Source organism: Dendropsophus ebraccatus, chromosome 10 (genome assembly GCF_027789765.1).
Source record: "Dendropsophus ebraccatus isolate aDenEbr1 chromosome 10, aDenEbr1.pat, whole genome shotgun sequence".
Classification (NCBI taxonomy): domain Eukaryota; kingdom Metazoa; phylum Chordata; class Amphibia; order Anura; family Hylidae; genus Dendropsophus; species Dendropsophus ebraccatus.
The window spans coordinates 47,657,310-47,684,326 of NC_091463.1; the positions used below are offsets into that span (position 1 = coordinate 47,657,310).

At 41.1% G+C, this 27,017-nt stretch overlaps 1 long non-coding RNA gene across 1 annotated transcript; it reads right to left on the reverse strand.

Moving 5' to 3' along the window:
* Positions 1 to 291: 291 nt before the first annotated feature.
* On the reverse strand, positions 292 to 24,444 carry LOC138766324 (uncharacterized). Its single transcript, XR_011358718.1, has 3 exons — positions 24,387 to 24,444; positions 1,428 to 1,472; positions 292 to 571 (listed from the first exon to the last, which is right to left on the reverse strand). It is a non-coding gene; the product is annotated as an uncharacterized lncRNA (long non-coding RNA).
* Positions 24,445 to 27,017: the final 2,573 nt, after the last annotated feature.

Genomic DNA, 27,017 nt, shown 5'->3' on the forward strand with positions numbered 1-27,017 from the left:
GAAAACTGACATGTACCTGACTTACATTGTGTGAACATGGCCTTACAGTGACTCCGAAGTTTCCTAATAAAACTGTCAGCTGTTCCAAACTGCTGACACCGCTAGATGACTGTTAGGTCAGGAAGACACATGAAAGCTTCGATATTTCTGCCTGTGCTGTAGGCCAGGGGTATCAAACTCAAAATTAAACACACCACTTCCTGCAGGACATACAGCAGCTGATAAATACTGGAACAATGGAGATTTTTATTAGAAGTAAATGACAAATCTCTGGCATTTTCTGGCACCAGTTGATTTGAAAGGAAAAAAAATTGCTGACCTACTCCTTTAATAAGATTGAAGTCTTTGCTGAAAAATGATAGAGTTAACTTTTTAATGAAGCTAAATTTCTAAGGCTCACCAACTGAAGTCATAATAATTGCTGTAAACCAAGACTTTCAATGAGCTCTGTAACAAGGAAAGAGAAATGTGACTGCATCTTCTGTGACTTGGTTAAATAGTAATTTATAACTTTGCTTTTCTAACCACCTCCGCTGGACCTGCCATGGGTTAGGCAGAAAATGTACTCACTCTGAAATAAAGAAGAAAGTTTGCTGTTAATACAACAGAATTATATTTTAGCTTTTTAAAGATCTGTTACATCTTACAACACACTTACAAATACTGATCAGTTCACAGCTTCCTCTTTATATTAGTTATATCACTATAAATTTATCTTGTTCCTGCCTGTGTATTGTCTGACTGCTCATGAAAATGCGTTATGTGTTATGCTATTGAAGTTAATGGAAGCTGTGCCGCAGTAGCTCCATATAAAGACAGCACAATGAATAAAGCCAAATGCTTGTGGCCCTTCTATTGTGTAAATGACAGAGAAAAGGCTTTGGCAAACAAGTGATCTGTATAAATGTTGGGGTCAGCACCCTGCCAATCAACCATTGATATTCACAGCATAGGCCATCAATGTAGTGTAGTCTTTGCCTGTTTCTGTAAGGGTATGTTCACACTATGGAATCGGCAAGGAATTTCAAACGGGAATTTGAGACGCAGACTCCTCTTGAAATTATGCCTGTCCCATTGATTCAATGGGATCTCTCAAGTACAATCCACCATCCACCCAAAGAATTGACAATGCCTTGTCTATTCCATAGTGTCAACATACTCTATGGACAGCATCAGTACGTGAATTATGGCTCCATGGAGGTCTAAGGATGCTGTATTACAATAGGTACTATAGTGATTACAGCTTGGGTCCTTTCTTTATTCAGAATCTCAGAATTCAGGCATAAGAGGTTCAAAGAGTGTAATGTGCAATTTCCAGTCATTAAAGTGTCATTGTCTTTATAACTTTTTAAAATCTAAATCAACAGGGGATGTGATATAAAGCAGGTTTGCAATTTACATGTTTTTTTAAAGAAAGCTATACTTACTTGTATCCAGGTCCAGTCTCCTGAAGGCAGCTTTCTGGTGTTGTACTGGTTGAAAAAAAAGAGACAAAACACATGAAGTCTTACTAGTACAAAGTGTCACAGCTCAATGTGTCTGTCCTTCTCTGTGAGCGTGTAGATGACCTGGGAAACACAGGATATTGCAGTCATACAGTCATTGCAGTCTACTGTTATTTTAGATTTTGAAAGTTATGGGTACACTTTAACTGTCTGAATGTGACTTCGACTATTGTCTTACCATGGGTGGATAATCTAGTGAGGGTGGGTGAGAGGAATTTGGCATTGTCACTACCTTCCTGCCCACTAAAACACATTTGGGGCAACTGACACAAACATAAAATATAGTCTAATAGATGAAATGGCAGATGAATTTTTCACTGTATGAATTTCCACTGTATTCTCAGATTTCAATATAAACATGATTGCAGATGTTTTTTGCACTCAAAAATAACATGATTGGAATGACCAATTATAAAAAATGACACATGCACTATAGTAATATGGCCTATATTACAACATGGCCTCCCTGCACACATGGGGAGACATAGAATCAATGGAAGCACTCACCCTGCACAATCCCCTTGTACATTAAATTGCCTCTTAATGTCTAATCAGACCTAACGTTGGCCTATAGAGCAGTCTCTGAAGTAAGTATATGGTAATTGGAATGCATGTGGATATAATAAAAGAGCATTGGGTACATAGCAGAGAGAGATGATGGTTGAGCTGTAGCATTAGAGGTAAATCCAGGCATAGCAATGCAGATGCTTTTATTGGATGGCTGCTCCCCGGGGTGTCTGCTTAGAGGTCGCTGCCAGTGCTGCTGATTGCAGACGACAACTGGCACTGATAGTCTCCTGTATGTGCCTCTACCTTATCCATCATACATCTTCTATATGTCTGTACTGTACCGCGGTTCATCCTTATCATGGCACATGAAAATTATAGGAAAGGCTTCATTTTTCCAGCAGCTGTGTTTAGCTGAATAACAGATTTGGAAAGAGCAGACTTTAATTAATCTGTGTATTCTGCAGGGATTGTAGCACCATCTGATTTACTTCTCATGGCTGAAAAGTGTAATTGTAGTTTTTTTATGTGTTTTTTTTCTCCCCCTACCCTTTGCTGCTAGTTTATCCTCTTCAGAAATGCATTCACTTCCTCTTTCAGTAAAAGGGGAATTCAGACGCACAGCGTGCAATTTTAGAAGATAATACACAAGGTTTAAATAATGGTTGTTACATTTCAGGAAATGAATTGAGCTAAAAAAAAAAAAAAAACTAAAAAACTTGCTTCCATTACATTTTTTTTTTCATTCAGTCAGAGAACCTGAGCCCTGAAATGTAATGGTGTTTCAGTTATTAAAAAAAAAAAAAAAAAAAAAAAGAATAAAAATGTATATCCATTTTTATTCCCCAAAACTCAACTTTAGAAATGTGTCTGTGCCAGTTATCTGTAATACAGGTGATTGGAAGGCTAGAACTTCCCTATAGACCAAGGACACAGGCGCACAACCACATTATTGTACATTATTGTATACATGTATTCCGAGCTGCTGTATCTTCATATAGAGATTTCATAACTCAGTGTAATGCATATTTCATCGGATGTCATACACACGCTGCAGTCTCCCACAGAAGTCAATGATGCATGCAAAAAGGGATCCATAAAGTGGATGCAAATTTTACATTATAACATTTATATTGTGAATTATGAGCTGTATTTTCAATACGGGAGAAAATATTGACAAAAATGTGAATAAAACACAATGTTTAAAAAATAAAAGCGGCAGAAATACAGGGACAAATGTAGGCAAAACCGTTCATCTTTCATGCGTTATTGCACTCTTCAGTTTAGCTTTTATTTCAGAGTAGTTGTGTGCAGGAGGCGTTGGTCCCAGAAACTGAAAAAGGATTTAGACTGGTGGAAAAATTAGAATTTAGACTGGTGCCCAATCCCAGCTGGAAACTTTCATAGTGATTGGCTGAATGACCATTTCCTGTGTCCCAAAACAAAAGTAGGAAGTGCTGCTGGGCACCAGCAGAGTGGGATCAGGGAAAGTGAGTATAAATTTATTTTTATGCCACTCTAAACCCTTCCACAAACATTTCCTAGGGCCCAAAGACCCCTTTAAGTTGAACCAGGAGTAGATCCTAGACAAGCAAAGGCTATGTTCCTACACAGTATTTCCATTAGTCTTTTTTAAACCAAAATCAAGAGTGGATTGAAAACATAGAAACTGTGCATATCTTTCCATTATAATTTTGCCTATGAGTTCCAGTCCTAATTTTGGGGGGGGAAAAAGACTGACGTAAATACTGTTTGTGAACATAAACTAAAGGCCAATTGTTACATTATTTGTAACTCAATCCTGGTTTTCGCTCTAAAACGTACATGTGAAAACCTACATTTTGTCAGCAATGTCTGAAGATAGCCATCCACATATAAGAGAAGTCAGATGATTTCTTTGTATGCAAGTAAAGCATATAGACTCTCCATAAACTCCAAAGTGGAATTGGACATGACTTTTCTGTAGGGGATAAGCCAATGCCAGAGGGGCCTCATTCCTCTCTTTTCATTAAAATAACATGCATGATTAGCCAAGATGGTCATACATGTTCATGGTGGAGTCAGGAGAAATAGCAGTTGGCCAAAGAGTGTTTGGCTGAAAGCTATATTACAAGTGTATGGCCAACTTTACATGATCTTTTCCCCAACATTTGCACCATACTGTATCTCACTAGTTTTCCCTGTGCAACAGGCTTGTCCATAAATCTATAATCAATCTTCCATGTGATTGTAGAGGACCAGTTACTGGATATCTATAATTAGTCTTCCACCGTATCGTAAAGGACTTGTTATGTCTTCTAGACTTATAGACCTGTGATATGATTATAGATGACTATTAATACTTGCTAATAAAATACTTGTTTTATATAGCCTGATATATTATTTAAAGAATCAGCCCAGCGAAAACCTTTTCCCCCCCCCCCCTTATTCTGCACCCCTCCACGGACTGTCTATCAGATTCTGGCTGACTGAATATAATAAAATACCGGAGTGTCTCTTTAATCACCACCTTTAATTATGAACAGTGTATGTATAATTGAACAGTAAAAGATCATTAACCTTGGTTTATGTGCAAAATATTTCAAATATTTGAAAAGAAATGCAAATGTGGTATTTCCATTCAAGTACTCGACATGCAAGACAAGTGCATTAGTTGGAACAAAAACAACCAAGATAGGACGACACCAAAACAATGAATTTGGGTCCTGACCTCCATAGCACCATGTTCTCTCATTCTGACAAAATGCATATTTTTAACGATCGTATCTTCTTCTTTTTTTTTTTTTTTATCAAAGTGAAATACTCGTAGTCGTAACATGAAATACTATGCAGATCCGTCACTTTCCTGATCATGTACACAGCAACTGCAAATTAGCGCAGAGTCCAGCAGTAATTGTGCGGAGTAAAGCTTCTTGTTATCTGTAATTATTTGCTAAAACTTTCAATTGAAAACCAGGCATTGTGCCTGCTTCCAAATGCAAGGCGATATCAATCAATATAACCGAACTGTCACAATTAGACTGAAAAATAAAAGCCAATTAAATGGGTTTAACCCATACAGCATGTAAGAGGAGAAAGCCAGGGACACCAGTTTGCTCAAACGATCAGAACAATGCGCATCTGTTTCATGTTATTATTATTTTTTATATTTTTTTTAGAAAAGTTGGTAGTTGTTTTTTTTTTTTTTTTACATGGAGATAATTGAAAGAATTGTTTGATCCGTGCGTGATGTATGCTTCAGTATCATACTGCTGTTTATTATCAACACGGTGAATCAGTCGAGATGTGTGTCATACTAGAACATAAAGAGCAGACTTGTACATATGGTTGCTAGGTGTAATTGTAGGGTCAAAAATAATCTATTTTCTTGGCACGTAGCATTTTGTTATTTATATAATGTTCTATTCGGAGAATCGTGTTCTGTCTCTTTAAAGGCATACAGCATAAATAAGATAGGGGCACTAGTTACCGAATTTAGCAAATGAAGAAGAGCTGTTGGTGCATCCACTTAGGTTACAAAGGACTTAGGTTTTTGTGCCCCAGGACATCCATTGTTCCCAAGTATGCATATTCGGCCAGCACTCTTATTTATTCTCTATGGGGCATGCTAGCATTGCCGATTGCCGATTTCAGTCCCTTTGGATAGGGGATAACCTTTGACATTTTAAAGTGGAAGGCAATAATTTTAGTTTATGTGTCTGTAATGTGAATGGTCGCCTAATAAACAAAAAGAACATACTTATGAGAGTACCCTCAGATATCCTTTGCAGAATGTCAGACAAGACATTGCTGTTAGTATCATTGTGCAGAGCAGATGTGAGGATGTGTATTCCCGGACAGTCAGAAGAGGTGTATGGCCACCTTTGGGCAACTTTGACCTGTGTTGGTCCTACTATCCTTTTCTCCAGTTTTGCTCCTAGGTTTTCTCTTAGCCCTTTGTTCTGGCCTGACCTTCTTTTGTCTCCCCTTTCTGTTATGGTCTGCTAGTTTTATCATCTAACTACAGTACATTCTCATACTTTGATACATGCCATCACCTAATTTATTATAATACAGGAAATGTACCAGCTTTAAGCATCCACTCTCCATTCTGGATTACTTATCTAGGTGCAGCACTCCCCAATGAAAAAGTGGATGTGGGGTGGCTTACATTTGTTTCAGTTCCTACTTTAGGGAGACTTTGGTGAAAGCCAACAATCTGGTTTTACTCTGCACCCTAATCCTTTAATGACGCAGCCAAGGTCTGTTTTTTGCATTTTAATTTTTTCCTCCTGGCCTCCTACAAGCCATAACGCTTTATATTTCTATTCATAGAGCCATTTTAATTCCATCATTTTACTGTAATATGTCCCATGAATCATGGGAAAATTTTTTTTGCATTCTGTAACTTTCTGGAGGGGGTTGTGTAACTTCTATGCAGGATAAGACATGTTGTATTGTAATCATCTCCGCATGCAGCTATACCAGTTATGCAAATTTTTGTAACATATTAAAAAATTGTATGAAGAAAAGAATTTGAAATTTTCAATTTTTTTTATAATTTTAAAAATGTTGTACTGGATTTTGTCAAAAAGACGGCCATTTTTTGTTAATAACGGCCACATAGTGATGATTACTTGCTGTTGTCATTAACAATAGACAGCTGCAATGAAGGCAATTCCATCATTCCTTTACCTATAAACACCTATAAACCTTCAAGGATTAAAGAGTACATGCTGCAAAAGCGTACAGTAGAGCATTGCTTATCTTTCTACCCCGGTTTGGAAACCACCAAAAATCCATTTGTTTTAGGGGTCTTAGTTATATGTTGTGTGGTTGAGCTACCTAGCAAAGCAGTTACTCAGTGCTACAATTCCCAGAATGCATTGCTTTCCCTCAGCTGTTCATCATAGTCCTCCCACCCTGCCTACTGTGTATATGGTGATAGAGGCTGTTGTGGATTGTCAGAGATGTGTGCGGGAATAGAGATCAGAGACAAGATCCAGCCAAGCCACCTATGACATCAGGGTATGATGTATTGTCTGCAGAGAGGGAGGAGCCGAAGACAATACACATTTTGTAGTTCTTCTGTCTTCACATTCCAGTGGGTGGTGAAACAGCGAAAACCATGCTGCAGCCAGTACTATTATAAGTGATAACACTATATTAGCAAGATATATATCTTAGGGTGTTTAATTTAAATATAATTTTCTGATACTGGATTACCCCTTTAAGTACCATAGTAGGGAATTAACAAACTTTTCCTGATAAATAATGATATTTTATGTGAAGATCTGTCTTTCACTGTTATTATTAGAAGTAAAATACATGTTGAACATTAGCAGATGACTTACACAATGTAAGTGGGCCCAGGAGTCAGACTTCTTCCATATTTCTTTTGTCCTAAATATGGCTTGCCTGTAACTTTATATTATTCTGGTGCTGGAAGTAGTAAGCAGTGTTTGTTAGAACATGATTATTTATGAGGTTTTCTGCACCCTGCTTATCTTTCCCTGTCACTGTAGAAGGCGGCATAACACTTATTTTTGGCATAAAATATTGGCCCGACAACACATACAAAATCTGCACGAAAGAGCTTCTGTAAATTGTATTTGTTTTACGGGCTTTTGTACATTCATATGTAGGTCAAACTGTCTCACAATTGTGGCATGAGTAGAATGTCTTTCATGGGCACACTGCTAAGGCTATCAGTACCCTTCCAACTTGATATTTGTATGGTATTATACATGCTCTACAATGCTACCTCTTTAATCTTTTATGTCTATTAGGACAAAACAGTAAAATATAGGTACATTGTTTCTCCCTATACTGCGTCCATTAAGGTTTGGGAAAAATATTTTTAATGTAGGAAATGTTGCGATTGGACTTAAGTGGTTCACATGTATAAAGATATATGTAAAGTGGAATTTTCTGTCACGTACCGCTGTTTACTGCATTAATATATTTTGGGATATACTCTTACATAGCCTGATAATGAGTCCAAGTGTGGCAGTCATTACAAGCAGCAAGTATAAAGAGGCAGCTAAATATAACAATGTACAAGACAATATATTATATTCTTTTTCATATGTATTACGGCTTTTTTCGTAATAAATATTTAAAATGTTTGGTTCTGTTTTTCTGTAGATTTCTTCTGCTCATTATAAAAATCATAAAGGGAGTCTGTCAGCAGATTTATGCTGCCCGAATTACAGACAGCATCGGATCCCATATAACTGACAATTGAGTTTTACTCTGAATTGCTGCATCCTTGGCACAGGGGGAGTATCCAGGAGGTGGATCCCCCTGGCTTCCCATACCACCCAGCTCAGCTTGATTTACTGGTATCTCCCTATGCACAAATCTTAAGAAGAACATTGCCAGCGGGGACTGGCACCATTGTATGGGGATTGGCAGCAGGTGAGTATAGCTTTTTTTAATGTTATACTGCCACCCTGGGCACTTTTAAATGGAAAATATATCCTCCAGAAAATCCCTTTAAAGAGACTTGGTCAGTAGGTTTATGCTGCTCTAGCTAAGGGTAGCATAAACTAGTGACATAGAAGCTGTTGTTCTGTGCAGCTGATTCGAAGATATCCTCCTAAATAACATGGACTCTCCAGTCCAGTAGTCTTCTCCATTATGTGCATGAGCCCAATAGTCCTGAGTATTCTTAAACAGCAGAAAACTCCTCCCACCAGCTACTGATTGGCAGTTATCTATCCATGCTGTGTATAGTCAATCAGCAGCTGAAGGGCGGGGGGAGGGGTGTAGCAAGAATCCTATTCTCCCGCATATTTGGAGAACGTCTGAACAAAGTGTAAGTAATACACCGATCTGTTCAGCATTTCTGTCACTAGTATATGCTGCCCTCATTTAAGGCATCATGAACCTAGTGACAGATTCCTTTTAACCACACACCTAGATGTACAGCCTTTGGCCTGCTTGATTCTTTTAAGACTAGAGATGCGCAAATTTACAGTAATAATGAAACAAAGCGTTTTGTTATCTCTGAAATCCACTCATGAGCCTGCTTAAATTTAACTGACTGACGCTTTGTGCCGTTGCTCCTTAGGTGCTGGGAAAAGCTAAATCCAGTCCTGGGAAACTGGGAGAGGTTTTCCCAAGACTGGATCTAGCTTTTATCAGCAGCCGGGTGATTTCAGAGATAATATAGCAATAGGCTTTGTTATTACTGTAAATTTGCTGATCTCTATGCAAGGCAATAGGTACTATAATAAGGAGAGCATTGGCTAATTTTAATTATTTAACCGCATTGCTAGAAATGACATTTTTTTACAGTGGCCATGGTTAAAGCTTACCTCTTTAGGAGGCTGTGGTTTTCTCTGAATGACCTGTACTTCAAGCCTTTATTCTAGGCAGAACTTGTAATTGATTTCTTTCCTTTGTTTAACCAACATATAACTTTTTTTTTACTCTTTTCTGTAGAAAATGTCTGTAGTATATCTTCCTTTTTTATCATTCCCCATCTGTTCACAGCTAGGTCCCGGTGGGCACATTTACCCATAGGGGAAAAGGGTCTTGGTAAGCTGAATACCCCTGATATATCACTATATTACCCAGTGGAGTGTGTAGGCTTGGAAATCCAGGTGTCAGTGTGTGGGATGAAATGTAGTACTTTGTAGAAGGGGGTTACATAATAATGTAATATGGAAACGTTATTTTGTATGTAATACATTATGTGGGACAAGCTAATCTGATGCCCAAAGCAAATCTACCCCCTCCTGTCCCCTCAATGCCAGTTTTTCATGTGCATAGTGTGGCTTTATGGACTGGTCCGTTATCTAGGGCAAACCCATTGGTATAAAAGCTACTACCAGTCTACCAGTGTAACATTTTGTGTAAATCCAGCCCTAATGTGGTGTTACCTGGGGCTTCGGTATAAACACAGTTAAGTTTTGCCACTATTGGGAGTAACACAATGTCTTGTCAGGATAAATCATTACCATCTGACTGTTGTTTTCGTTGCCTATTTAGATAACAGAGGCTTTTGTCAATCTTGTGATTAGGCTTAGAGTGTGTTTTCTGCAGATAAATACTGTGAGATTTTGTGTGAGAAATGGATTTTAGACAACAGTTAGTAAAAAAAAATAGGTTCTTTAGAAGATAAAGTGTCATCACAGAAGACTGGTGCTTCTTACTGTCCAGCGTTTATGATTGTGGGAGAACTTTTGGAAAGAAGATTTTTCAGAACAAATAAGCTATAGTAAGGAACATTCCAGACTAAAAGTTAGTAGTGGAGCATGAAAGAAACTGGAGTATTATCCAGGCAATCTGCGATTTAATCAATAATTGTTATCTGATCAATACATTAAATGTTTATGCACATATAGTATACAGAAGACAACATGCAACCATTTCAGCAACTTCATGTGGGAAGAGATCACAAAATCTTCTTGTAACAACTGGAGTTACTGCTAGCGATGGCGTAAGTCGCACCTGGGAGAGGAGTCTAAGGGGCCGCTGGTCTTCACCAGTGGCTGTACTTACTATGGCAGGGCAGGAATCATGGGAGAGGTAGGACCACACACTTATGGGAAGCATGCCGCGGCTCCAACAAGGAAGAGCAGGACAGGTGCACATATTTATAGTGATGAGGTGTTTAGGTGCATTACCAATTAGGGATGTACTGTCCCTTTAAATCCAGAGTAGCCGGCGTGTGAACCCCCCTTAGGAGTCGGGGATGTGTGTGCTATCCGAGGAAGCAGGAGACTGGGGCCGGGACACATAAGGTCTCCGGTGGTCGTGGTGGGGGGGAAGAGATAGCGACGCCAGGCCCTTGCACGTAGGCACTGGTGTTCGCCATGGTTGACCGGCTTGGAGAGCACGCACGAGCGCTGCACTGGCCTGGAACATGGGATACAGCCGTAACAGTTCTCTCATCTAATGTTAATGGTTCTTGTAATGGGGTTTTCCCATCTTGAAATATATGGCATAGCCATTGGATACGCCATAAATGTCTGATTGATATCCCGTTTCCATATCCTGAGAGCTAGGGCCCCCAGCCCCTTGCGGCAGTCAGAGGTGAGAGGTGGTCAAGAGGCTGAAAACAGCCTGGTGTACTTTAACATCAAAGGGCGTAATATAGAATGCATAAAGCAGCCGGCTTGACTGATCTGGCTGCTACAAGCAGGCTGCAGTGGCTTGGGGACCCTGAATCTTGGATTATGTGCAGGTCTCAGCAGTGGGACCTGCATCTATCGGACATTTATGGTGTAAGCGATGGATAATGGCAAAAATGTTCAGATGGGAATACCTTAATTTCAGGCCTATATTTTATTAGGCGGTGGATGTTGTGCTTTCACTTCCACCCACCTAATCTCACAGTGGATTGGAATTGGTATAATGACAATGCTTTTAAAAGTTTATTTGGAAGTTCATTGTTCTTCAAACAACTTATGTTATTCCTCCTAAAGGCTTTGAATACATTGATAACTGGTTGTTACCAATTACAGGTGTCTGAAACTGTCCAGTCAGTGCTGGCAGTGCCGGTCTGGATATGGACAGGAGAACAATACCACCCAGTTGTCAATGTCTTTCAACTTTTTATAGAGTAATGACACAACACGGAGTTCTAATGAAAGATGCCTTAGAATTGTAAACTAAAACAGACATGTCCCTTGCAGAAGGCAGAACGCTGCCACCTTAGAACTTTTCCCCAGCTCAGCCAAAGTCAGAAAAATATATAATCGTACAGTGTCATCTGAACAGTCCCTGCTTTTTCCTCCCTGCGCTGATCTCCATCATTTGGTGACTTAGGTAACAAAAACAAGTCTGATTTAGTGTCCTGTTACATTCCGGACTGTAATGTAGTGAGTAGAGTAAAACCAGTAATGAATGACTAGCCACTTTATTACTATCCACCTCCATACATACTGGCAGTGGATACAAGCAGTTATCCAGGATCAGAAAACAGCTACTTTCCTGCAAAAACAGCAAGTTGTGTGTGGTATTACATTTCACCCCCATTCACTTTAAAGGAGATGAGTAGCAAAGCCACGCCCAAACTGAGTACAAGAGAGGTGCTGTTTCTGGGAGAAGGCAGCCATGTTTTTTTTTTTTTTTTTTTTTTAAGCCTGGATAATTAGATAACTCCTTTAACTCTTTCTATGTTCTAGACCACCAGGAATGCAAACATGAGCATTTTTGGGTCTTGGCATTTGTTTTATGCGCTTGCATTTTTTCTGGATTTTTTTCTGCACTTTCTTCTGCACTTCATTTTTCTCTGTCATCACATGACATAGTTGGTGGACCAAAAGGGTAAAAAAAAATGCCAGAAAAAAACGCCATCCACACGGCACTGGTGTTTTTGAAATCACTAGAACATTTCCCGTGAAGTCTATGGGACAAAAAAACACCACACCCTCACCATGCTGCATTTTAGGAAAAACTGCCAAAGAGCCTCAAAAATGCTAGAAAGGAGAAAAAAAATGCCAATCCAAACAAACGTGTGTAAGGCATATGTTAGACATTCATAGACTTCCAGGTAACATGTAGCTGCTGGAATTTAAAAAAAAAAAAAAAAAAAGGAAAGAAAATGCCATGGCATTTTTATTGGCGTTGTATACATTAATAATTACATATGGTTCTATGAAGGTACTCATGACATAAAGTGTAGTACAGCTGACATAATGACATCATATGTATGTAGTAACAATGACATACTAATGCAATCGTGATGACATACAGATACAACCAAATTTTGAACATCCACTATAGACTTAAATGGGGTTTTTGCATTCACAAAATGTAGAAAAGTATTGCACATTATATATTGCAAAAAGACAGATATTTCCTCCAGTATACCTGTGTGAAAAGCCACCTACATAAGTAGAACCTGTCGACTGCTGACCTAATAATTACTTAGCTTCCTGCTGTCCCCGTCATTATACTGCACTCTTGCCTCTTGTTTGTTGCACCACTTTCCTATTGAAGGCGCTGTTGATTTCCAGCTAATGAGTCAATATACTGACAAATAGGCACTTACAAATACCTCTCTGCATTGTTCTGACATTGTCCAAATAGCACCTTTTCATAGCGAGACCTTGCAATAATTCAATCAAATCACAATAGCTTGCTATTTTTTGTGTATAAAACATAATAAATGGATGGAGAGAGCATAAACATGTTTTAGATCCTCTTTAGTTATTAAAAAAGTACAACTAGGATGATAAAATAATATGATATGTTGCATCCTTGATAAGTCCAGCAACTCCTCTCCAGTCCTCCCCCTGTGTTTGTTTACTTCCTGTACTATACTGATGACGCCCCCAAGGCACCCTGCAGCCAATCACTAGTCAGCTCAAGCCCATAAGGCCGGTGATTGGCTGCAGCATGTTTAGCCGCATCATCACTGTAAACAAAGACAGTGGGGAGGACACCGGACTCATTTTTTTTTAGAATTTGGACAAACCCTTTATTATATCACAAAGAAATTGGTTAGAGTTTTATATTCATATTTATATTCATATTATTATATACTGTATTGATATATCATGCTGTGTATTGCAGCAAGGTCTCCATAGGTTGTTTATACCTTTTTTATCTTTTCAATCAATTAATGTAAATGGCAGAAACTTGGCATCACTGGGAGCCAGTTCCCTTTTCCTGGCCCATACAGCCTCTGAGATGTCACAGGTTCATGTGAAGCCTATAAGCCAAATTTAACATTTTGAACTGGCAGAGGCTTGTGTGCAGCTCATGATGCAGATGGCGGAGATGCTGCGCGCTGATGCAGAGAGACAGAACGGCTTGCATGAATTTGTGCTTTTATTTAGAACTCAGCAGGGGAGGTGGCGGGATCCATAGGGTTACATTGTTAAGTGTTTCCAGTGGAAGGCCACACATGTTGTGCTCTGATTTACATCCGCGCTTGCATTGCATTGTATTTTCAATGGGGAGAGGAGAATAAGCTGCAGCCAGACACCTCTGGGCAACATCTTATTTTCAGGGAGAACAAAAGGACTGTATGTTAATAATTCATCAGAGGGAGTCAAGAGGCTACAATCACGAAAAATAGTCCACAGGTCCTGCTAATATCACTGGGCTCAGCCAGGGTTTCTCTAATGTGTATGGGGACTTTAGCGTTCGCTGTTGTATTTCACATTTCTGTTGCCTTGCTAGGTTGAGATGTTTGCAGGCTTAGATAGAGGAAAAGATGGATTCCCTGATGGGCCCCTGAATAGTGCCAAGACATGTCCCTGCATTGGGCTGCAATTTGAGTTGTTCCAAAAAGAATTGGTTTTGCACAAATCAAAATAAATTTATGGTGTTTTTGCTGCATCCTTATGGACAAAAAAATGTAAGACAGGTAATATTTGCATATACCTTAAGGGTGGGCCCCTAGAGTCACTTCTACTAGTGGACCTGGGGCACTCCAGTCTGATACTAGACTGTATACCAATAATATTGAGATACTCTATTCTGAGCACAGATCATGATACTGAACTACAGTATACTCCAACCTCTTCCTTAGAGTAATGAGTATTGGGCCGTAGTATAGGGCTAACATCCACCTGAAACCCTCCATTCCTTTACGTCTCGGTCTTTGTGTTATGGCTGACACTCCCCTGGTCCCCATTCTCCAGCTGACACTGGCCCTCACGCACAGGGGTCCGGTGCCACTGGCTCCTCACATGACCGCACTCCTGCTCCCAGGCATCCTCTCCATCGGCTTGCGTGCCCCCTGGGGCGTGCCTGCAGCATCTCGGAGGTTTAAAGGAACAGTGCGTTTCTATTTGGTAGTTTGCACCAAGCACCTCCCTATAAATTCCAACCCTGCCGTGTCTCTAGTGTTGGATCCTTGGCATGCTTTCCTTAGTGTGTGTGGTTGCAGCTCCTGTTGTTCCTGCCCGTTGTTCCTGTCCATTGTTCATGCTGTTAGTAGTTCTGCTGTCTGCCTGTGTATCTCAAGCTGCACCTCGCCAGCCACCGTTAGCAAGCCAAGCCAGGGGTAGCGACCTGGGGGTCGCCTGTCGCAGCAAGTCCATCCTGCCTAGCAGCAGGCTTCTGGTGAAGACCAGTGGCCCCTTAGACTCCACTCCCTGGTAAGGCTATGTCATCGCTGACGGTGGTACGGCGGATCCACATCTCCAGTCGTGACTTTGCATAGGCTGTAATTATGCCCAAACACTCACTAGGGTTTAGAAGATATAGATGTAGCAAAGCTGGGTTAGCTAGTTAAGTTTTCACTAGTATAGGATAAATCTAAAGATTTTTTTCAACCAATTGGTTTTTGAATATGTTATCTGATGTCTATTTGAGCTTTACTACATCTGACAAAGCCAGCTCTACTACATGTGTATGATGTCCATGGTTGTAGAAGCAAAACAAGCCTGTGTTTCAATAACAACTCCCCTAGTGCTATTCCCCCGTGGGGGTAATAAGTAACACCTACATTTGGTGCATAGTGTGAGGCATGGGAACAGGTTCAGGTACAGGATTGGCAGCCAAGTATGGTACGTACTGTATAGTAAATGTTCATGTTTAGTGCACAGTTCATTATTAGGTGATAGGCATAAGATATCATCTTATTATCCAAGATCCCCAGTTTTTCTTTGCCCTTGTAACACACTGGGATGTGTGATGTGCTCCAGCGCTGGATCTACTTACAGGATTGAAAGGGTATATCTGCAGCGCACTGGAAAATTAACCTGTTAATGGCTCGGCAGCTCAGTGAGCGCGGCAGAGCCGGCTGCGTTGTTTTGCTTGTGTTTGGTCACATGTAGAATTACTGCAGTGCAGATCTACAGCATCAGGAGTGCTGATTATCACACAGGCGAGACCAAGACCCAGACGGTGCCTCTTAAAGCAATAAATCCTGACTTTTTCATTCAGTCATGGGCTTCCAGTTGTCTTTCCTCTGTTTATTTGTATGATACATAAATGATACATTGTATTCTGTTTCATTCTTTTATTTGCAGGTTTTAATAGTCTCAGCTGAATAATCCTATGTCATGTAACCAAAACTGATGTACCAATTTGGCTTCTGTAGAATAAATGTTTATAGATATATGGGGATATGATATTTCGGAGACCATAAGGACTTCTCTTGAAAGCTTGTCTTAGCCCTAACCTTTTTTAGATACAGCCATGCGGTTATATTCAGCGTAGGCTAGATATACACCACATTTAGAGGCAAATTATTGTGTTCATTTTCATCAACAAATCTTAAAATAGGTATATAGGTATATTTAGATGTCACCTGTTATAATAATTTTTTAAATAGCTTTTTTCCCTTAAAATGAAGAAAGGTATACTGTTTCAACTTTTTTGGGATTCCAGATATACGCTGCCAACTCTATAGAAAATGTGATGTGAATCGAGATGTACCCTGACATCTAAAATATGATGAAAAGCTATTTTAGGTAAAACCCCTTCAAAAGACAAGGGGGTACTGCCTCCGCCTGGAGAAGAAAAGGGTCAGTCTCCGGAGGCGACAAGCCTTCTTTACCATGAGAACAGTAAATCTGAGTCTCCTCAGGAGCTGGTCACAGCAAACACAGGCTTAGACAAGTTCTTAGTATGAAATAAGATTAATGCATTTGTAGAAATATAGAATCACCCCTATCCCTTTATCTATAAATCCACGTCTTGCAATGTAAATAAATTAAAGAAATCTACTTAGTGCCACAGATTACATATACATTACACCAATAACATGAACACTTCTGTGTACAAGGCAATTTTAGTCTAGTGATTGGACAACACTGGGGATAATCATCAGGTCTCGTGCAGTCTTCCTTCTCAGCTCTAACCTATGCAATTCCCTGTTCTTCCCAATGCATTGCAAGTTTGAGCGAACAGACAGAGCAGCAAGTGTTACTCATCTCGCCAGGTGCTGTATCCCATCAGCCTCACCTAGTAGCCCAATGCTTCCACCACTTCTGCTCAGACTCTAGTCCCCCTCCTTGGCCCTGCTCACTCTGTACATATCTTCTGTGATACATAACAATATAAAAAGGCCATTGGTTCCTACAGCACAGCTGCGTTTTCCCTGCCGCCTGTCAAACAATTGGCCCAGCAAGCCTCCTGCCTGCAAGTAGTAGTGCAGACTATCTTAGGAACCTCCAGTCATCTGAACAGTCTACGGTTACTTGAATCGGGACCTTCTGCCACTGCTGCTGCTTCAAGAATCTCTACATCTTACCCTTGTCAATGGGTCAGGGTCCTGTCAGTCATTGCACTTCTCTGGTCTATTATAGAGATGATCGAACAGGGCCGAGGTTCAGGTTCGTACCTAGGCTGTATCCCTGTTTTCCAGGCAGTACTCGGGCTGTCTCCACCTTCCCCACCTAACGGGAAGGCAGCTAGAGCAAATGACGATGGTTCGGGTTTGTACGAACCTGAACCCCTAAGCCCTGTTCGATCATCTTTAGTCTATTACCAAATTGGCGTTTGTAATACCAAAGAAATTTCCTTCCTGGACTTTCAGTATTTCAGTTCACTGTGCTTAACTTAACCTAACAGCGATAAAATAGAATTTTCAGGTACAATAACTGTAATGGGCAGGGGGTGGGGGTTAGAATCAATTTTATTGGAGGGCCCTTGGCACCCTGGTCCACCACTGCCAGTAGTCTTATCTTATTGGGGTTGTCTGATTAGGTAACTGTTAACCAGTCAGATAACTCACAGGGTCCTTCCTTTTTTTGGTTCTGACCCGGTTCACATATATGTTTCTACTCAGTTCAGTTTCTCCTCTAGGCTACCTTCACAATACCAGGGTTCAGAATTCACCAGCAAGAAGTGATTAGAGACATGAAGCCTCATCCCTTTAATTGTGAATGCTGCTGCTTGGAGGCCCTGTACCTCTCAGGGGTAGACAGTATGCCATGTCCAGATACTAAGGTGATGTCACCTTACATTAAGGAAACTTTGGAAAGTGCATTTATTTGTGAATTTCCTTTGCCTACGAGGCCAGATTCTTTTTATGAATAGGAAGAACAGTTCTCTCAGTCATTGTATTGGTTATCATAATCTAAATTAGATTGTCCTCAGAGTAAGTACTCACTCCTGCTGATCTCACAACTGTTTGATTGTGTAAGAGGGTTTCTACTCTACAATTTGATATGCATCAAAGAAGAAGGAGAAAACTGGATACTGCTATTAAAGGAGAAGTCCGGCCAAAATTTATTTTTTATATGTTATTACTTATGGAAAGTTATAAAATTTTCTAATGTACATTAATTATGGAAAATGCTCATATACTGCTATTTCCCTTAATTTAGTGTATCAGGAAGTGTTAGAATTCTCTCAAAAGCAGTGACGTCACGACGAATGGTGTAATTCCTATGGAGTGTTAAGCAAGGGGCGCTCTCTATACAGAAGTCAATGAGTACCATTGACTTCTATTTATAGTGCGCCCCTGCTGGACACTCCATTGGAATTACAATGGATGTGTGTATGTAATGTAATGTTATGTACTGTTCTTTGCGATTGAATACATATATGGAATACTTTGGGGAGCAAGTGTCCTTGCTCCCCAAAGTATCCCATAAATGTATTCAATAAATACATTTGCAGGGCACCGAGCAGAGAGGGAGAGAAGTGCCATCTACCTCCCCCTCCCTCCCTGCTCGGTGCTGAGCACATATACAAAGTACTACTCCCCCATTATCTGCAGATAATGAGGGAGTAGTACCTGTGCTATCTATCGCTGCCTGCGCCGCCGCTCACAGAAGTGCCGGTCTTCATGCCCCCTCTTCCTCCGCTCCCCCTCCTCCTCCCGGCTTCAAACACTATGGCGCCGCTGACTCCCCGCCGCCCGTGCCGCTGACTCCCCGCCGCCCACCCGTGCCGCTGACTCCCCGCCGCCCGTGCCTTTCCTCACACTATCCGGCCGGCCGCCGGCCGCCGCTCTCTGCTCCTGCATGCCGGCCGCGTCAGCCCTCACCCACCCCGGCCGGGAGCACGGCGCTCCCGGTGCTTTTCTGGTGTCCCAGGCCGGGGTGGGTGAGGGCTGACGCTGCCGGCATGCAGGAGCAGAGAGCGGCGGCTGGATAGTGTGAGGAGCGGCACAGGCGGCGGGGAGTCAGCGGCACGGGCGGCGGGGAGTCAGCGGCACGGGCGGCGGGGAGTCAGCGGCGCCATAGTGTTTGAAGCCGGGAGGAGGAGGGGGAGCGGAGGAGGAGGGGGCACAGTGGCGGTGGCGCGGGCGGCGATAGATGGCACAGGTACTACTCACCCATTATCTGCAGATAATGGGGGAGTAGTACTTTGTATATGTGCCCAGCACCCAGCTTGGAGGGGGGAGGTAGATTGCACTTCTCTCCCTCCCTGCTCCGTGCCCTGCAAATGTATTTATTGAATACATTTATGGGATACTTTGGGGAGCAAGGACACTTGCTCCCCAAAGTATTCCATAAATGTATTCAATCGCACATTGAATACATTACATTACATACACACATCCATTGTAATTCCAATGGAGTGTCCAGCAGGGGCGCACTATATATAGAAGTCAATGGTACACTTCCTGATACACTAAATTAAGGGAAATAGCAGTATGTGAGCATTTCCTATAATTAATGTACATTAGAAAATTGTATAACTTTCCACAAGTAATAACATATAAAAAAATAAATTTTGGCCGGACTTCTCCTTTAATACCTGGGATAGGCACTTGCAGTATTCACTGATGAAAGTGGATTTAGACGGTCTCCAAAACAATCGCTTAGTCTTTCAACAATTTTCTAACAGCATCTTCAATGATTGTCTCTATCTATCAATATGTTTAATTGGAGAACATCCAGATTTTCTATCCAGCATATCCTCTCCATCTCAGTGCTGTTGTGATTGCTCTGCGCGCCATAGTAGAAAAGCATCTCTGTGAGGAACAAGAGCGTCCCTCTCTGAGCGTAGCCCAGATCACTTCTGGGGGTGTTCTCACGGATCCGGATAAAACTCTGCAGCTCTGAACTAGATGCAATCTGTGGCCCTCAAGGCTTTTCAAAGATTTCTTGTTTTTTTATATTCCTACAGTCAGTTTATCAAAACTGCTGTTCTCTACTTCTGTGTTGTGTCTCACAGACCAAACCTGAAAGTGAGCGAATAACTGAGCTTGGCCAACCTCCTCTCCTCACGCTTTTCTCATCCCAAGGTCCCACTGTTTCTCTGCTCTAGTCCTCCTTTACTGAGATTGTGAAAGAACTTTTCCTGGTGAATGATGCCTCTTAGAAAATTCTCATTTGTTAATCATGGGTTACTGGGGATGAAGATTGTTTTGGAAGAGTGACATAATCTCTTGGAAGGCGCACGTTCTAAATGACCATCCACACCTAGTACAATAAGCATGTGGTACTACACTGTTTACATAACTCTCACTAAAGTCACAGTTTTTGGCCTCACTACCATCTACAACAGCCGCAATAGGGCAAGAGGGTACTGGGGGGCTCTTGTATTCGAATATGCCACAATTCTCCCAGATTGGAATACCCAATGTCACTCCTGACAGATCACTTAGAGGACCATCCTGTGTATCTCCAGACCTCTGCCGCAAAATGATGTCCTGAAACTATTTATCTCCACTGTCAAGCCATCCAAGTATACCAGGGAACTCCTCTCCATCTTCTATTGATGGCCAGACTGGAAGCAGAAAGTTAAAGGGGTACTCTAGAGGGAAAATATGATGTATATATATATATATATATATATGTATATATATATACAGTGGTGTCTTGGATTACGAGCATAATTCGTTCTGGGGCCGTGCTTGTAATACAAATCCACTCTTAAACCAAAGCTAATCTTCCCATAAGAAATTACTGAAATGTAGACAATTGGTTCCACACCCCCCAAAAAAAGATTTATTATTTTGAATAACATGTAGAACAGATGAAACAAACATTTGGAAACAGCTGAATATTTTATATTATAAGTTACTGTGGAGTTGGGAAACACAAGGGCTGACAGAGACTGCAGGGAGGAATGGGCAGGGCAGATGTGGGCACATACATGCAGCACTTTCTGTCTGGGGAGAGAAGGGTTACAGATATGAAGAGATTACCTCCAGTCCTGTCCCCTGATGCAAGCCCCAGCCTGAAGTGCATCTGCTATGATTTGAAAGGTGAGGGAGACTTTTTGGGTCAAAATACAGGGCTGTAGACCTCACTATGCAGACCATGCCCCTCCCCAAGGCAGGCTCCAGGTTTTTGCAGGCCCTTGGGCGACAGAGCCTCAGCGGGCTCCTCATCCATCTACTATGCACCCATCATCCTTACAGTAGAGGCGCTGACACTTGCCCGGGTAAGCTCTGTGCTGACGCAGGCCCTGCCCCTCCCCCAATCCCAAAGCAATGCTCTTAAGCAAAGTCACAATTTAAAAATAAAAACTGTGAGCTCTTAAACCAAAACAGTCTTAATCCAAGTTACTCTTAAACCAAGGTACCACTGTATGTATATGTGTGTGTGTGTGTGTATATATATATATATATATTTTATTTTATTTTTTTTTTCTTCACAAATGAACTGGTATCAGAAAGTTATACAGATCTGTAAAACGCTTCTGTAAAAAAATCTCAAATCTTTCAGTACTTATCAGGTGCTGACTGCCCTGTAAGAAGTGGTAAGTGGTGTATTATATCTAATCTGATACTGTGCTCTTTGCTGTCGTCTATGTCCCTGTCAGGAACTGTCCAAAGCAGGAGAGGTTCTTCCGTGAAGATTTGCTCTTGCTCTGGACATTTCCTGACATGGACAGAGGTGGCAGCAGAGAGAAATTTGTCACACCTGAAATAATACACCACTTCCTGCAGAATATATAAAAGCTGATAAGTACTGGAAGACTTAATTTTTTTTTTTTTTTTGTAGAAGTAATTTACAGACCTGCATAACTTTCTGACACCAGTTGATTTGAAAACATTTGTATTTTTCCAGATTACCCCTTTAAAGAGTATGTCTCCTCTTGTAGCATATATGTCCATTTAAAGCCATGCATATACTTTTAATCTTCTGTAGCTGACTGTCTATTCTAACCAACTCCTATGGATTTACAGTACCTCCTGCTCAGCGATTCATATCATATGGATAGTAGTGGTTCAAAATGTCACCTGGTTTAGGTCATCCTCAGGCCTTCAAAATGAGATCTTTTACCTTTATGATCTCCTCTTATGTCTTATATTGTCTCTGATCAGGAAGAACACTTTTTCTCCAAGTTTTGGAAGTTATTGTAAAAAGCCTTGAAGACTAGTAAAGACTTCCTCCAAAAACAGAACAAAACCCCCCAAAACAAATGGATTTTTGGTAGTTTTAAAAATGGAATAGACAGGTAAGTAATGCTTTATGCTTTTTTAACCTCTACCTGGAGTTCCCCTTTACACCATATACTCATGTCTAGATGGGAAAAAAAATTGGCATCTTTGTCTTTCCCACCACTTAGATAAGGATTTTATTTCCTATCCGGCCTTTGTTCAACAGCTTGTGTTTTAAGTATTTTTCACACAGATTAGAGACGTGGGGACACAATGGTCTTGATCTTGCTGGTCTCCGCATCTTAGGTGATAATACTCCTGAATACACTTGAAGGTGGCTGTTCATACAGAAGCGTGGTGTGTCCCCTGTTTGAAAATGTCACTTTGTCCCCACCAGTGCTTTAGATGCCCATATTTCTGTTATTCCTTGACTCTACTCTGAAAGCAGTGAGCAGGAAATCAATAATCTTCAGCCTGAGACGAATCAATTCCCTCTCAGATAAGCTTTACTGCAAAATGGATTTCCTTTTTATTGGTCTGAGAAAGAATGTCCCCTTCCAGCGGCAGCAGCATTTCTGTCCTGCACCAGCTGGTCAAGAAAGGGTTAATGAGGTATGAGTGTAAAAATAAAGGAAACTATCCCCGACAATAGTTATAGATAATAGGATGTCCCATGGATGAACTGTGTTCTGGGGGGTAAATTGGCCACCAGCATACATTTTTTCTGCAGTACCACCACAGGGGAAATGAAGCTTTACATGATACCCATTGAAATCAATAGGCTTTCCATGAACAGCACAGGCGTGCCAGGTGCTTTAGGGCAGGGTAGGCTCAAGGCTTATTAACTAAAATTGTTACAAGAAACGAGAATCCATCTTCCATTATTGCTATGATTTGTCTACTGTATTTCCCTTTAGAATATTAAAGTGAGTGTATGTTAATATATAGCAATTATGTATAAATGTAAAATTGTCCAATAAAAAATCCAGCTGTTTCCTTATGTCTCTGGGATAATCTGGTGACAACCAACATAGCTAACATCACAGCAGTTCCCTTATGGCATTTACATTTGACAGTCAAGAGTCTATGAATGTTGGACTATAGTCCTAAATATTTAACATATCTGTGGTTTCCCAGCTTGGATGAGGCCCATCAGTCCCCTGTCTTAGTATACACTTATATTCATATATTGTTATTAAAGAAGCAGTTCACAAAAAAAAAATGTTGACCCCCTCCCCCCGCTAGGCGCTGGGGCGTATACTCACCTGATTGGTATCCCGTGGCGCGGCTTCGTTCAGGTCTCGCGGCGCTGTTCAAATCTGGCGCGCGCTCTCTTCAGCCTCTGCTGTGACTCCTCTTCTGTCTCCTGTGATTGAACGCCAGAAGTCACACGCTTCAATGCATTCTCTATGGAAGCGCATGACTTCCGGGATTCAATCACAGGAGACAGAAGACAAGTCACAGCAGAGGCTGATGTGAGCGCGTGCCAGATTTGATTGGTGCTGCCGGACCGGAACGAAGCCACGCCATGGGACACCGATCAACTGCGGTGAGTATACACACCAGCGCCTAGCAAGGGGGAGGGCAATAATAATTTTTGTGAACTGCTTTTTTAAAAACCCTCTTAAAAGAAGACACCCCTTTGGCATAGGTAGGCATCCCCCTGAAAATAAGGCCCCCTCTACTGTAAACTAGGGAATCCCCCAAAAGTAAGGCAGCCCGTTGCCACCGGCCTTCACCCAGAACTCACATAATCCCCTTGTGAGCCTCCGAAGCCGCCGCCGCCGCAGGCATACTTGTCCATGGCCCCCACGTATAAACAAATAGACAACTGTGTGTTACCAGTCTTTCTCTGAATATATAGTTATAGGGCAGTTATACACTTAGCAGCATTGCCTCATCAGTGTCAGCATGTTTAGGTTACACCCAAGTGACAAAGGTAATCGTATAACCCAATGGTTACTAGTAAGTTTCCAGGAGGAATAACTGAGAGACAAAACAATGTAGAAAAATTGTTTTTCTCATGGGAACTCTACTGTAGGGGAGAAAAAACTTAAAATGCAGTATTTTTTTAAGGAAAGGATAAGGTTATAGAACAAAATCCTTCTCAGACTGAACAATCCATAACATAGACAGGTACACTGCACCCTCTACAACTACTGTATCCTGGAAAATCTGCAGATACGTACGGTAGTGCCATTGATTTTATCACAGCTCTGCAGTCTCTTGTGTAAGAGGCTATTTTTGTGCTAAGAAAACAAGCAAGACTCCTCCTCACCCCCCCCCCCTTCTCGTCCTCACATTTTTCCCAACCTGCACATCACTTATTGTGCTTTCAATTGCAAAACATGAACATCTTACAAATAAGCTGTTATTGTGTCATTAAAGGGAAAATCTAAGGAGAGCTAGCTTCAAATAATATTTATATATTATGAGATATGTCAAGGGTGCGGATAATGTCGACATTAATCAGATATTAGCAGCATTGACTTATACAGTGTAATGGAATCCTGGAGCAGACACAAAATTACTTTTGCCAGGAGAATTGCTACAGGGACGAGTGTTATTATTAAGGCTTCAGGCTAATTGAACCCTGTAAGTGGTTTACATTGCGCACAGTGTAAAATGATATACAAGTGTATATATATACCAGTCAGCCAAGAATGTTGACAATGGCTCCTGTAAAGGGATGGGACATATTAGATAGCAAATGAGGCGTCAGTTCTTAAGAAGGGCTTGTTATAGGCTGAAAATATGGGCAAACATTAGGAACTGATCAACTTTGTCAATCCCCAAATTATATTGGCTACATGAGAGCAGGTTTTGTGGGTTGTCCCTGGTATACAGTGGTTCATACCTACCCAAAGAAGGACAAATGGTGACGTAGAAAGCCAGGGCTCCTAGTCCAGTCCTATAGAATCCATACAGTAGCACAAATTTCTGAAAAACTTGAGAAAGTTGAGAGAAGAGGGTCGGAGAACCCGGCATTACCGCTTGTGTATGTGGTTCCTTGTTGACCCCTGCCGACAGCCGCTACATTGAGCATGTGAGCATCTAGACTGGTCCATGGAATAATAGAAGAAGGTGGCCTGCTCTGATGCTTCTCTTATATCATGTGGACTACTGTGTGCTTGTGCCTTGTGTACCTGGCACCTGGAAGCATCACAAAAAGACAACCCAGCAAAGAAGTATGATGTTGTGGGCAATTTTCTAATCTGCCGGCCTATGGCAGACTCTATAAGCAGAGTAAGGATCTAACAGATCAGTGTAATGCACACTGATCATATAAGCAGTCAAGTGATTGCTTATAATAGTATAATAATTAACCTTCATGAAATAGTCAGCCCAAGAATAAAAACATTATGGGAGTCAGTTATCAAGACTTACGCCAGTCTTAGATAAAGCCCTACCCCAGGTGCTTGCCTTTTAGTAAAGCTGGTCTGGCCTGCGCCCATAAGGGCTTGCACAAAAGCTACACCTGCTTGGGCATTAACCTTGATAAATTAGGTGTGCCCACCACCCATCGGTTGCATGACGGGTACGGCTGCATACACCACAGAGAATATAAGAATCTGTGCTGGCTCCAAAGTGTACACCTCTGGCGCCATGTTAGTTTTATACTAGATTTACAAACAGATGTAGGCTATTCTCCCTTAATGCCCTTTTTTGACTGTTTCACAGACACTTTTTTCTTTGTATGGACGCCATATTGAGACACATATTGAGTAATTTGCATAATATAGACATTATTTTGCTTCAAATTGTTGGTCAGTCAACAAGAAAACTGTGTAATGGCGATAAAAAAGACATTGTGGGGATATAGCTGGGCATCATTAAAGTCATCAATTTGCATGATTTAAGTTAAAAAAATGCACGTAAAAATGTTTGTCTTTACCGTGTGTGCTCAGATTTTTTCTACAGGTTTTAATATAGCTTATCATTGGATAAGAAAAAGTCTGTATTTTTCTTTATTTCACGGATGTATTTTTCTTTTACTGTTTGTGAACCTAGCCTTAGAAGGTGAGGGGGAAGGAAATGGGTAGGCTGTAAAAGGAAAAGAAATATCATTATTGTGCAAGCATTCGGGGTGGAATAGTAGAGTTTGTTAATAAATATGTCACACCACATTGATGCATTTGTGCGATTTTTGCCCTTGAGTGCACTTTAGATGAGCGACACTCAGACCTTTATGAATGAAGATGCGGTGAATTATTAATTGAACGTGCCGCCTCCGCTCATTTTATGCTCACACATCTTCTCCAAGGTTTTCCGTATGCCGGGGTTAGTTGGCTAAAACTGCCCATAGACATTAGCTTTTGTGTGCAGATCCCACCATTTTAGGAGCAGGTAAGATGACTACCTTTTATTTTCCCAGAGATGAGCAGTGCCAATGGTATCATGCAGCTGCTTATCCCTCCTCCCTCCATAGAAACATCCCCTAGTGTGGGAGAATAGCTAGTTGTTTGCGTAACCTCTATGACCAGAGATGATATTACTATGGTCAATCTTAATCCTTTTCCTGTATGGGATTAGAGACAGGCTTCTGATTGAGTAAAATTCTGGCGGAAAAAAATGACCAATAAATCCCCATTCTGTGCCTGGTATAATGTAGTTATTTTACAGGCAGGTCATATTCAGATGGTGTGCGTATGGAGAATGTTTTAGGGCAGAATGTGTAGATGTCTTGCGAGACTGAACATTTTCCAGCACGTGAGTATTACCTGCATCTATTATTACTGTACTGACTCAAAGGGAACTCCAGGTTTTGTGCTGACTGCATAACATCTGAAGATCTGGGGAGCCTGGGCATGAAGTGGATT